This window comes from Lissotriton vulgaris, chromosome 2_1 (assembly GCF_964263255.1).
Source record: "Lissotriton vulgaris chromosome 2_1, aLisVul1.2, whole genome shotgun sequence".
Taxonomy (NCBI): Eukaryota; Metazoa; Chordata; class Amphibia; order Caudata; family Salamandridae; genus Lissotriton; species Lissotriton vulgaris.
The window spans coordinates 677,174,891-677,188,346 of NC_141687.1; positions in this window are offsets into that span (position 1 = coordinate 677,174,891).

A 13,456-nucleotide genomic window follows, 5' to 3' on the forward strand; every position below is an offset into this window, starting at 1 on the left:
TACATTGGGCTACATTGGGCTACATTTGGGCTACATTTTGGCTCTAACATATATGTAGCCCAATGTAGCACAATACTTATTTTTCAAAAGTTAATTTTCGTAAAAACCACTTAAGAATAGGGCTACCAGTCCCTACAATTTTTCCCATTTTTGTATTTTTTTATTTTTTTATTTTTGAAGCGCTCCCGGTGCGCGCCCAGGGGAGCACCCCGAAAAGCGTACTTCTATAAAGTGCCCCGGGGCGCGCTCCAGGGAGCGTCCCGTAAGCGCAAATATCGCGAACGAAAACATGATCGTGATGTATCGTGTAGCCACGTCCGCGTGATACGCACGGCGTAAGCGCACCCGGAAGTACTCGAGCGAATACGATCGCGCAACATAAACATCCGACGCGCTTACGCGACGCGACCCGGGGTTGCCCCCGGGCGCGCCCGGGGGCGCGTAGCGTAAGCGCGTCGGGTCATGTGACCTGAAAATAACACTTTTCATTGGTTCATAACAGTTTTGGTTTCATAATGATGAAGCCCCTGGTCTTGTGACCTGAAAATAACACTTCTCATTGGTTCAGGACAGTTTTTTTTTCCAAATGATGAAAGACCCCACCTTTTTTCCTTATTCTGACTTTTTCCTTTGACTGAGGAAGACCTGTTTGTACCTCTCTGTACCTTTTTGATCTTTATAATGGCTTCAGTAGCAGCAGCAGCTGGTGCATCTGCCCCACCACCACCACCACAACAACCAAGAGGACCAGCTCAAGATTACATTGGTGGTCAACAAGAGGAGGAGGAGGAAGAGGAAGAGGAGGAGGGGAGGAGAAGATGGCTGCCTGAACAAAATACCCCATACAAGCCCAAGTCACACATTGTATGGGAGTTTTTTTCACTCCCAGAGGGCAAGAAAAAAGTGAATGCGGCCAAGGTAACTTGCCTAATCTGTAAGGAACAACTCTCAAGGGGCAACCCAAACAAAAAATATTCCTTTGGTAACAATACCATGATTCGACATATGACCCGTAAGCACCCTAACAACTATTCTCGTGCAGAGCTCAGGGAACTGGCCAGTAACCTCCCCCAGTCTTCAAGGACCACCTCCCAAAGAAACTAACCCACTTCATCGGGACCAGAAACATCAGAGATGATGCCTTGTATTCAGCCACGATTTGCTGATTTTAAAATCACTTGTACTGCATGTGGCAAGCTTATCGCCTATGGTGAAAAGAGTGTAAAGCTCATCGTTCTTGCAGGTGACAATCACAAGTGCCCCAAAAAGAAGTAATTTTTTGGGTTTTTTGTTTTTTTGCTCCAGTTGAGCCAGTTTCAATTCCCTTTTTTTTGTTTCTCCCCCTAAAAAAATACAAAAAAAATATAAAACTGTTTTGAAAAGCCAAAAAAAGTACAAAATGTTCAAAAAACACAAAAAAATATAAAACAACAAAAAGAAGAAAAAAAAGTTCTTTTTAGAACTACCTCAAATTTCTAAAAAAAAGGCTTAATTTTTTTAAAACTCTGTCATTCTTTTTTCCTCATAGTACGCTCCCCGGTCCGCTCACCGGTGCGCGTACCGGGCGCTCCCCCGCGCAAAACGAAAAAAAAAATATTTTAAATGCCCCGAGGGGCCCTTTTATAGCCCCCACATCAAACCTAGGGGGTCAGAGGGGGTCTATCCCTGACGCCTTATGGTCATTTCCCCCTTTGTTTTAGCCACCTCTTGTGTCTCGATTTTACCGAGACACAAGATGGCGGCCGCTCCGGACTGTTTCGAATGTTTACAGACACCCGAGAGCCAATCAGCTTTCCGTGCGCACCTCGCGTGGCGCGCCCGGAGCGCTCCCCGGGGCGCGTACCGGGGCGCTGCCCTAGATATATATATTTTTTTGAACCTAAATTACTCAAAATCCACTGGAGCACATATCTTGAGACATAGCAAAGGCACATCGGGCTACCAGTCCCTACAATTTTGCCAAATTTGGTGGAAATCCATTCAGCCGTTCGGGCTAAAAGTGAAATCGACCGCCCTATGGAAATTAACATGGGGAAAACGTGTTTTGGGACCCCCCTTTTATCTCGGCCCCCGCTTGACGAATCCCCCCGACCACTTTCAGGGAAGGACTGGAACGCCGCGAGGCCATTTTGAGGAAATTTTCAGTCAGATTCGTCAACCGGCGTCAAAGTTATTCCAAATAGAATTTTGAGATTTAACATTGAAAAAAATCATAACTATAACTACCTACTGGCGACTGCCAGTAGGTAATGTATATATGTATATATTACCTACTGGCGGTCGCCAGTAGGTAGTTATAGTTAGGACCTATCATGCATAGGAAATCCACAACATTCTATTCCCAATAACTTTAGCACTGATTGATGCATCTTTGTGAAATTTTCCAAACTTTTGGCGAGCTCTGGTCTGCTCCTATCCTGAAAGTCTCACAGTGATTCGTTAAGTGGGGGCCAAGAAAAAAGACCTTTAGCCACAGCTACAGCTAGAACTGCTGAAAGGAATGACACCAAACTTGGCAAAGAGGTTGCCCTCAGTTCAGACTTGTGCATTTTGCTTCAATGTTGTCAATCTGTCCAGTAGTTCCTGAGAAAATTACAGTGAAAATCATTTATGTATCTATGGGCGCGGTGGATACGCGGAGTCTGCGCGCATTGTCATCGTACTATAAGCGCACCCCTCCGATCATGCCCTGAATGCTAATTGGCTGTCAAGAACATTCGAAACTGGAAACTGTTGGCAGCCATTTTATGCCTCGGTAAAAGCGAGGCTGAGGAAGTCAGTGGAATATGTGTGTAAAACGTAGAAAGGGGTTAGGATAGAAATAATTTTACCCTCTAGACCTGCTTAGGGGGTCCCAGAAGGACCACCAGAGCACCACACATTTTTTTATTAAAAAGACCCGGCAGGTGCATGTAGGGTGCGCGGACTCTGCTGTGGGGGGTAAATACCGGGGGAAAAATTATATTATTACATTTTATGGGGAGCCTAGAGGGATCGTCACCCCACCCCGGGCTAAAAAAAATGGTGGGTGGAGGGGTCCAAGGTCCCTAAAGCCGCGGGGACCACCTCCCCCTGGGACTTTATGTATTGTGGGAGGGCCAGTTCCTGCAGTTTCCCGGGGTGTCCATCCCGCCCTCCCATTGCAAGGAAATCTGTTCTCTCTTTCAAAATCTAAATCAGATTGCTTTTCCACATGAGGACCTGCATGTTAGTAGCTCCCCATGTGGAAAAGCAATACCGGCTCCAAAACGCGTAGAAGTTGTGCACCAAAGGCCCTGGTCTTGCGCACCCTACAGATTATGAGTCCTGCATCCAGTGCGTGCACACCAGGGAGCTGCACTGAGCGCTGCTCTGGGGGCGCAACTTTTAATTCTACCGTAAAAAAAGAGCCCCTTTCAGTAATTTCTAATATCCCCCGGGACCCTATCCCCCGGGTCATATAAAAAATGTTGAGGACCGTGGGGGGAGCCACAATGCGCCCACCGTCCCGCCGGCTCTCTGCGTCCTTAGGGAGCCGGCATTGCTTTTTCACATGGGGAGATGCTAACTTGCATGTGGAAAAGCAATCTGGTTTGGAGTTTGAAAGTGAGAACAGGTTTCACTGCTGTGTCTTTCAAAATGCAAACTAAGTTTGCTATGGGAGGGCGGGAGCCACGAGACTCCCGCCTTCTCATAGCAAACAGCAGTGTCCCGGGGGTATGCACCCCGGGACACTGCAGGAGCCGGCCCTGGGGCGTGGCAGTCCCCAGGGCCCTCGTGGGGTCCTGGCGGAGGGCGACACAGTATGCCTCCCACAATAAACAAATCCCCGGGGGTGGTGGTTCCCGGGGCTTGAGGGGGGTTGTTGAGGTCCCCACACTTCTAATTTTGCAGGGGGGGGCCTTGGAGCCCACCACAACCATTTATTTTATAGCCCTGGCTCTCAGTCTTGTATAGGAAACGGCTATGTTGAGAAAATGTTCTGGTAAGATAACAAAGTCCATTTTCTGCATTTTTGTTGTAGTTTGCAGGCGTTAAAGCAACGACAATTTTAACTCTGTCTTTATAAATATGCCACTAAGTTTTGTAATGTCGACAATCTCGTCTTCCATTTAAATAGGCACAAAGTATTTATTGAAGTTCATTGTGAAGCGTGAAGCAACACTGTCTAATTTTGATCGATAAAGAATTGAATGAGTTGTGTACTTGTTTTGCTCGTAATGTGCATAGGGGCAGATTTACAAGTTCATTGCCTTTCTAATGCATCTCTTTTAAGACTGGAAAAGTGATGCAAAAGTGGCGCAAGGGGGTTGTAAATGTGGTACACAGTGTTCTGTTTTATTTTGCTTTCCTTTCTGTAATGTAGAGGATCCTGGGTAAATATAACGGTTTCTGTACAGCTGGTACCTTTCAACCCTACCCCCAAACAGTTTTCTGCCTGTTACCATTGTAACAGTTCATGAGACACTTAAATGAGCACAGAGGTTAGAAGTTCAACACACTATGTTGCTAATCGAAACAGTTACTGTTCTGTAGTTTTAAAACTTTTCCATAGGAACCATTAGTCGTAGTTATATACTCTGGTAAAGATCTGGTAAAGAGTTAGCCTCAGTATTATATTTCAAGTTATAAATATAGTTTCTATTTTTAAATGTTTTCTAACTATGTCATTATCACACTAAATAAATTGAAATTTTGTCAGAAAAAGAAGACGTATATACTTTTTTAAATTAACCTTTATTAAAACAATAATAAATAACTGTAAACGTAGCTTAAAGATAACAATGTAATAAATAACTAGAAACATAACTTTAAAAAAACAATTCAACAAAATGTGATATGGACTCCAATAGAAGTAGGGTAGGTAATCTGCAAAAGAAAAATGAAAATAAGTGTTCAAAATTAGATCGATGTGGCTAAATGAGGTCAAATATTACAAGTTAAGGTAACACTTGGCGAAATTTGGTTATTTGCACATCTGCAGAGTGCCTGATAAATTTCACTTGTCTTATAGGCCCGCATTCAAGAGGTGTCTCTATGGAAGTGCCTACTGCATCAGATTTACACTATTAACCAACGGGTCTTTAAAATGATTCAGAGATGAAACAGAATTAGGTGAGAAATCAAGTCATTATGCTGGATAATATTCTTTAGGGTTTATTTTCAAGACTCTTGAGCCACTTTTGTGTTACTTTTCCCATGATGAAAGTGATGGAAAAGTGGCGCAAGGGGCTTATAAATAAGCTCTTTTATTTATAATGCATTTAATCGCGGAGGCATTGTATATCTAGGCCGCTCTGCTTACCTTGCGTAAACACTGTGACCAACAGAGTTCACAACTTGAACTCAGCTTTGGTTGTACACGGCAGAGTGGACTGCAGCATTCATAACTTTAAAAGAGAAAGAGAATCGATGTGAGAGAGAGTGAGAGACAGAAAGAGAGAAAATAACTACATTAAAACTGTGACAGAGAGAAAGTTATAGATGGAGCAGTTAATACTGGAGAAAATACTCGTAGCTCACTTTAGCCTCCGTTGTGTGTCCAAGCACATGCTGGTTCACAGTGCACTCTCCAGTTTAGTGATCTGAAAGATAGTATATAGAGTTATTAATAGCATAGTACATACAACTGCACACGTATGTCTTTGCTTTATTTATTTGTACACTCAGGAAAATGTATTTCATCAAGTTCCATTGTAAGGAGGTGTCTGCGCGCTATTTTTCTTCTAAAGTAGTATATCCCATGCACTCCCACTGCATATTGGTGAGTTCTCAATATTGCGTACCTAGACTGTGGCACCCCATTGACTTGCAGAGTCCGGAGGTGAGTGTTTTTCTTACGAAGTCAGAGGCAGATTTAGTAGCTCCATGTGCTACTTTTCTCATGTTAAAAGTGAAACAAAAGTGGCGCAAGGGGCTTGCAGATCTTCCCCTCAGACTGTTGTAACCTATCCTCACTGCTCTGAGGTAATTGTACATTCCTACGCAGTGAAACTGCTTCACACTACCCACTCTCTCCTTTCACAGATGACTTGTTGTTGTTTCGGAAACAAGCTTCTTTGCTCAACTTGTGCCATTGGCGTGATTCAAAGAGGGTGCACCACGTGTTGAAGCAGGCTTCTCAGACCTTGTTACGATGGCCACGCATCATCGCAGAATACACAAACGTAGAGCTTTGTAGGTTTTTGGGGGAGAGACACCAATTTGTGAAACACAACCTGTAAGAAAAAAAGGAAGTTAACATTGTGTGTCATTACTTTATGAAAGGAGAGAGGAAGTGAGAGAGTGACTGAATAGAATATTCTCAGCTCACCTTTCTGTCACCAGTGTGTTTTTCACCACGTGCTGGGACATAATGCACCCTGAAGCTCTACATCTAAATGATAGTAAAAGAAAAAATGTATGATTGATACTTGTTACTATCTTAATGTGGAGTACAATAACATCGCCCTTTCACACACCTTCCTTACCGCATTTAAAAACAACTATTTGTACAGTGTATATTACTGATGTTTAACCGATTATAAAAAAGTTCCTGGTATTGAAAAAAAAATATTAATGGAATAAGATTTGGTATATAGGACTGCGTTCGTCTGAATCGCTGCGTCGGTTTTTTGTATCGAGTCTGCTGCAGCCCATCGACTCCCTCCAATGTGCACCCAGGCCTCGCTGCTCACCTTTTCATGGACAGGACATCCTTCAACATCATGCAGTCCCGCTCTGCCACCAAGAATTCTGACATATGGTGCCGAATCTTGATATTGGCATGGCTTGCGAGATACTCATGCTCCCATCATCATTGCAGATTCCTCACCCACTCAGTCCTTCCGGTAGCACTACCTCAGTGACCAAAGAGGCCACAAATGCCCTTGTTCTCGGTGGTTCGGGCCTACATGAGGCGTCCGATCCACTAGGATGGGCCATCACAGCGCTTGCGATGGGAGCAACTCTAAAATGGCGTACAACACGTGCCCTCTATCTTTTTTATTGTTAGGGTCACATGTGTAGTGAGTGACGCATGCGCTGGATAGGTGTGGTGTGGGTGTATATCAGACATGCAGGAGTGTTTGTGTGTATGTGCCGTTTCGACAACTAGACCTGGAACTAAGAAATCCCTACAATGGAAATATGGGTAATGTTTTGTTTTTGTTTTTTTCCTGGTAGAGTAAGTGGAGTGGGCTTGCCTGATGTATGCCAGTGCTGCGCAAGGCTCTAAACCATGATTCCGGAGCTATGGGCGTGGTCCCGTCGTGAGCTATATGAGAAATCAAGTGATTCGGGTGTCCGTTTTGTAGTGCTGACAACACTCGGGTCTTAATAGCAAATGTGTCATTATATCTGTAACGTTCCACAACTTGGCCAACATGGAAGGTAAGGGGTATCACTGACTCTATATTCATTCATATTTGCACACATAAAAGATGGTGGACATGACACATTTCTATTATTATGGATGTTTGATGTACATTCAGTGGAGTGTTATAGCTGTACTAATACAGGGCTGTGAAAGGTATCATTTGCAGTTTTTGGCACATGAAGAGCCGCTAATATTTATACATATGTGGTTATTCAGGTACTGTTAACTTGGTGCTGGAAATCAGTGTTCGAGCCTCGGATTTGCGTCCACATCCTGGTATTGTAGAGTAATGATGTAATCTATGCGTGTCTGAAAATGTATTGTAAATACGGTGCTAATGTAAATTGCTGATATAGTTTTGGGTTGATTTTGTGCTATATAAATATGCTTAAAAAAAAAAAAAGGAGGAAAAGCCCACACTCACTGTCACAGGTAAGATGGTTGCATACGTTATTTATAGCACAATATAATGTGGTAGGGCGGAGGAGCAGCATTTTACAAGCACAATAAATACACAAACACAGGTAGATAGTTGAAGTGGGTTCGGGCATGTGTGCTCGACTCCATTTTATTACGTTTTTGTTGGCACAAGTAGAATAGTAATCATGATATCATATACAGATATTTAATCATAAACGGTTTATGACTTCTGCTGTACAAAGGTAGGAGCATTGTATGTGAAATAATACACATAAGATTCTATCGTAAAGTGTTCATGAGTTGTGGTACACTGAGGTAGGGGTGTTTATGTAGAGCCTGCGATGATGCATGGTTCAAGCAGAACGAACTGGTAAGAATGTCCTTTGGCAACTTAATTTTACCTTAATAAGGCCATTTGGCAATTATTTATGGTGTGCTGAGTTAGGGGTATGTGTGGTGTGTTCAAACTGCGATGATGCGTGGTTCGAGCAGTCTGTACTCAAAATATTGAGTGTTGCATACTGGTCTGCATGAATTTTGAGGTAAAAAAAATGTTATCAATTGCTCTGCAAACTATGTCTACTGATTGCTCTCCATAAGAAATTAAATGATTGCATTTCACGCAGTGCATTCTAACTTTCTCAAAATGGGGCCGTTTGTCTGGTTGCAATATTAAATGTGATACCCCAGAGGTACTTGGTATTACCAGTGGTGGAGGTACGTTTTGGAGCTGTATTGTACTTTCTTTGTAAACAAAGTTCACAGGATGTAGGGATTAAAGGTGCTTGTCCATACTAGCAGTGCCACAGGAGTATTTTTTGTGTGTGCCTTAAATAAATGAAGGCTAAATTCTCTACTATCTGTAGTGTAAATACAAAGCTGAATTGAAGTTGTAAATCCTGTTGTCCTCAGTGTAGATCTTAGGGTGGACTGCATCATCTGCAATCAGGATTGAAGTAGAAGATAGAACATATATGCAGCGTAAATTTTATTATTCAACTAAATCTATAAGGGATATAAAATAAGTTTTTCAAGGAAGCATAATAAAGGGATATTGTGTAGGGTTTGATAGGTGTTATACTTAGTTTGGTTTGCACTGAGTTAATGGTATCTAAAACAAGAAGGGGCTAGATGTAGGTAATCTAATAATACTGATTCTAAAATACCGAATTTTACCGATTCAGTATTTTAGAATCGGTATTTGGGATGTAGGTAAAAATTCGGTAATTTTTACCGATTCAGTAAAATTCGGTATCTGTCGTTCGGAATATACTGAATCGGTATTTACCGATTCGGTATTTACCGAATCGATATTTCCCTTTTGGCCCATAGGAATGAATGGGAAATACCGAATCGGTAAATACCAAATCGGTAAATACCCTGAAAGGGAAGAAAGTGAAAGCTAGGAGTCATTCAATCAGGTGCTACCACCCACCCCCTCCCAACCAGGAAGTGGCTAAATGCAGGCAGCTGGAAGTAATTATTTGCTTCCGGAGAGGGAGAGCAAGCAGAGCTGAGTCACTGATCCACAGGAAAACTTTTTGTTGTGCTTTTAAAGTACGAAAATGGAAAGCAGCAGTGAAAAGGAACACCCAGAGAGGAAGATAGAAATGTAATTTAGCACCATGGAGCTGCAGGTCCTCGTGGAGAAGGTGGTTAAAGAACACCAGAAATTGTTTGGAAAGCAGTCCCTGACTGTGGCTGAATCTGCAAAAAGATTTGGCTGAAAATACAGACAAAGGTGAATGCTGTAGGAGTGACTCTAAGGGACATAGACGACCTGAAAAAGAGGTGGTATGACCTCAGGAGAATAACCAAGAAGAAAATAGCAAAGCTCCACAAAGAGGCAAAGAAAACTGGAGGAGGGAAGAACTGTGCACCTCTCCTGACTCAGCTGGAGGAGTTGGTGGGGTCCACAATTGAACCAGAGAGCGTCTGTGTACTGGGAGATGCAGACAGCTCAGCCAGCGCTGCCGCCAGAAAAGGTAAGACGCATGCACAGCAATCACCCCCACCCCATCACCTTCCCTTTTTACCTATGTGGCAAAGTTTACCCCACTGCAGTAGAGGTAGTATGAGACAGGAGCAATGCATCATGGGACATGTAGTATTTGAAAGACCCACCATGTTATACAGCACAGCAATGAAGAAGTTAGGCTAAATATATCAGTCATAATGAGGCGGAGGCAATATGTACAGTGTTTGAGTGAAAAAAATGTAATCGCTGAAGCAGTGAGACAGGAGCACAGAGCTAATGTACGCTTTTCTGTCCACAGGCGAGACATCTCGCAGGCGTACCAGGGAGAAGGAAGGCACAGCAGCACAGAGGGATGACAGCCAGGAGGCAGGCACAAGTTCAGAGAATGTCACAGAGGAAAGTGGTGCACAAACACCACTGCCACCATCCCAAGACCTTGAAATGTCTCCACATCTGTAGGCGTCCCCAGAATGTTCAGGATCCCCTCTGCTACTGTCCTCACCTGAACTGCCTGCGTCACTGCTGCAAACAACACCTGCACCTCAAAAGAGCAGGAGGCATGCAGTTGCTCTACTGGTAGAAATGGAAACTTCAGCAGGTGAAATGGAGGGTGAAGACACTCAAACCTTGGCTGGGGAAGGAAGCACTGCCACACAGCAGTCCAGTGCAGAGGTTGGCCGTATAGGTATCAGACGCCGCAGGCCCAGAGATAGCAGTGCTGCACAACATGTGGAGGGTCCCAGTGTCTTCCGTGGGCTGGAGGGTAGCATGGTTAAGATTAAAAGAATGCAGGGTAAGGCCATCCAGTCTATGCAATGCCAGATGAGGACCCTGAATACACATATGCAAAACATAGGGAAGGGCATCAGTGCACTGGTAGATGAGAATAAAGTCATGGCATCAGGTATGAGGGAGATGGCTGCAGGGATACGGGAGATGGCCACAGGTGTGCGGGACATGACACAATCAGTGCAACTCCTGTGCAGTAAACTTGACCAGGACATGTTAGCAATGCGCAAGGACAGACAACATGCGCAGCAACAAACTAAGGCTATGAACCGCCTGGCCACAGCCACTTCCCTTCTATGCAGACGAAGCATCAACATGCAAGAGGGACTAAAACACAGCAGCAATGAGGTGTCTAGGGGCCTTGCAAGGGTGACCAGTGCTGTAGAGGTGCTGATTAATGCACAGACAGCACAAACTACTGCTCTGGATGTACCGGAAAGTGAGGAAAGCACCAGTAGGAGTAGCATGACAAGCCCCCCTGTAGTTGAGACACGGAGGAGCAGCAGGCGCCATGGTGAACCAACACCCCAAACACCCAGTGAGGACAGCCAGCCACTTTCATCTGGCACTGGTAGGCATGCCCGGAAATGACTTATACAGCCCACTTAAATGGGGAAGTGAGACAGGACTACCATTATTGGTTTCACTTGGTTCGCGTTTCGGAGCTATACGGAAAGTATTTAATAACAGCACAAGACCACTTGGACCCTCTTGCCTGACAGATCCTTTGCCGCCCTTCACCCTCCTCCTCTGAAGCAGAGGACCGCGCACAGCCTACCACAACATCCATCAGGCAGCGAGGCCCCGCGAGAGGAGTGGAGGGGGTGGAGCCCACTGCAAGTATAACATTAGACTGGGGCTCACGCGGCACAGGACGACGTTTTCTGCATTTGCCTACTGAATTCCTTACCAGCGCCTATTGGAGGGGGAACGTTTCTCACTGAAGCCTCTCTTTTTCTGCCGCAGACAGCGGGGACCCTCTTGCCTTACAAATCCTTTGTCGCCTTTCACCCTCCTCCTCTAAAGCCGAGGACCGTGTACAGCCTACTACAACATGCATCAGGCAGCGCAATCCCACAAGAGGAGTGGAAGGGGTGGAGCCAACTGCAAGTATAACATTAGACCGGCACTCACATGGCGCGGGATGCCGTTTTCTGCATTTGCCTACTGAATTCCTTACCAGCGCCTATTGGAGGGGAACTCTGCTCACTGAAACCTCTCTTTTTCTGCCGCGACCGCTGGGAATCTCTTACCTGACAAATCCTTTGCCGCCCTTCACCCTCCCCCTCTGAAGCCGAGGACCGCGCACAGCCTACTACAACATCCATCAGGCAGTGCCAAGGGCTGGCCCGTCCTTGCCCGTCTGTGCCCATTTGAGGCCGGGCTGGGCCCATTCTCTTGGTTTTTGTAATCCTTGAATGTGGCTAGATCATACCAGAAAGGTTAGACTTAATTAATGTATACATCTGAAGCCACTTAATTTTACTCTGTAACTGTATTAGTAAGCTTGGTAGAACTAGCTTTGATTGTATAATCTTCTACTAGAGCAGGGAGTTGACCCTTACTCCTTTTCCTTTTCCGACCAGAAAGCCTACTCCGATTTATTTATATCTTCAAATACAGTCCTGAACCCCCTAAATATGGGCAAACGGAAATTACTCAGCCCAAAGTCCACGGTACGAAAAAGACCCCAAATCGAATCTCAACAAACTTTATTGGGCTATCTTACTGGAGCGACGGAGGCCCCAGTTAAACAAATAAATTCAGTGGTAGAATCCCTCGCAGTTGTGTCAACTAGAGTTAATGACAACTTGGAACGCCCCGAGGGTGCAGTAAATCCGAGACAACTGGCAGCAAAAAAGAATTCCTTAAACAGGTGCATTCAACATACAGTAGACAGTATTGCTCTGAGTGATTTAGATTCCTCATTGCAACCGCCTCAAAAGAAACACAAAACTCCTACACTTGAAGGGAATACTACTGCAAATATTAATCTAATTGATAGTGGCTAAACAACGTGCTTAGAAACGACACTCAATAAAGCAAATTCAGCCGAAAAGGGAAGGAATAAAAGGGGCAAAAGAAAACAGCTCATTAAAGACAGATCTAGGATTGGGAAACACCCTGACCTACACAGTGCAGACGTAGAGATTCTAACTGTACTAATCAAAAGGTTGGACTTATATTTGAGAGTCAGGCTGGACCAGATGGACCAGCGATTATCTTCCATTGAAACACAGTTGGAAGGTGTCAAAAAACAACATGACCTCAGATTTCTTCCATCTGGACCTGGGACCCCACTCCTCGACCCTAAGCTGATAACGGGGGTGCCCTGTTTACCACGTTGATCCCCCTAACTTTCTGAGGATGAAAACATACGTTTAACTGCTGCACCTGTCCCTAACTCTCTGACATCTAAAACAACTAGAGTGCGCCACCAAAATTCTCAAAAAACATCTTTATCAAAACCTATCAACTTAGGAGGAGGAATGGGCCCTGAAATAAGATCTAAAGATCACTTGGGCTCAAACTTCCCATATTTCAAGCTCCCATCAAACTTATAAACCTGTGTATGAAAAGCCTTACAGGGAAAATGCGGCCCCCGGCGAACACCTAGATCTGCCACCGGCCGCTACACCGTACATCATCGTGTTGGCTAATGTTCCAAAAAGTGAAACATCAGCTCCAGAAGGCTGGGAAACACTCAGAAATAAAGTTCTTTATTTGCTGAACAAAAGGACGGGTATAAACAAACCTTTATTCAGAGAATTTAAGGTGGCAAGAAGGGTTCAGGGCGATTCATTAGTTCTGACCTTTAGGTCTCCTCAATTCATTAACAGAATTTTACAGGAAAGTGGGACCCAAGTATTAGAACTAGGCGAAATTAACATCTTGCCACTTGGCTTCTTTTACCCTCAACTAAATGGGACACA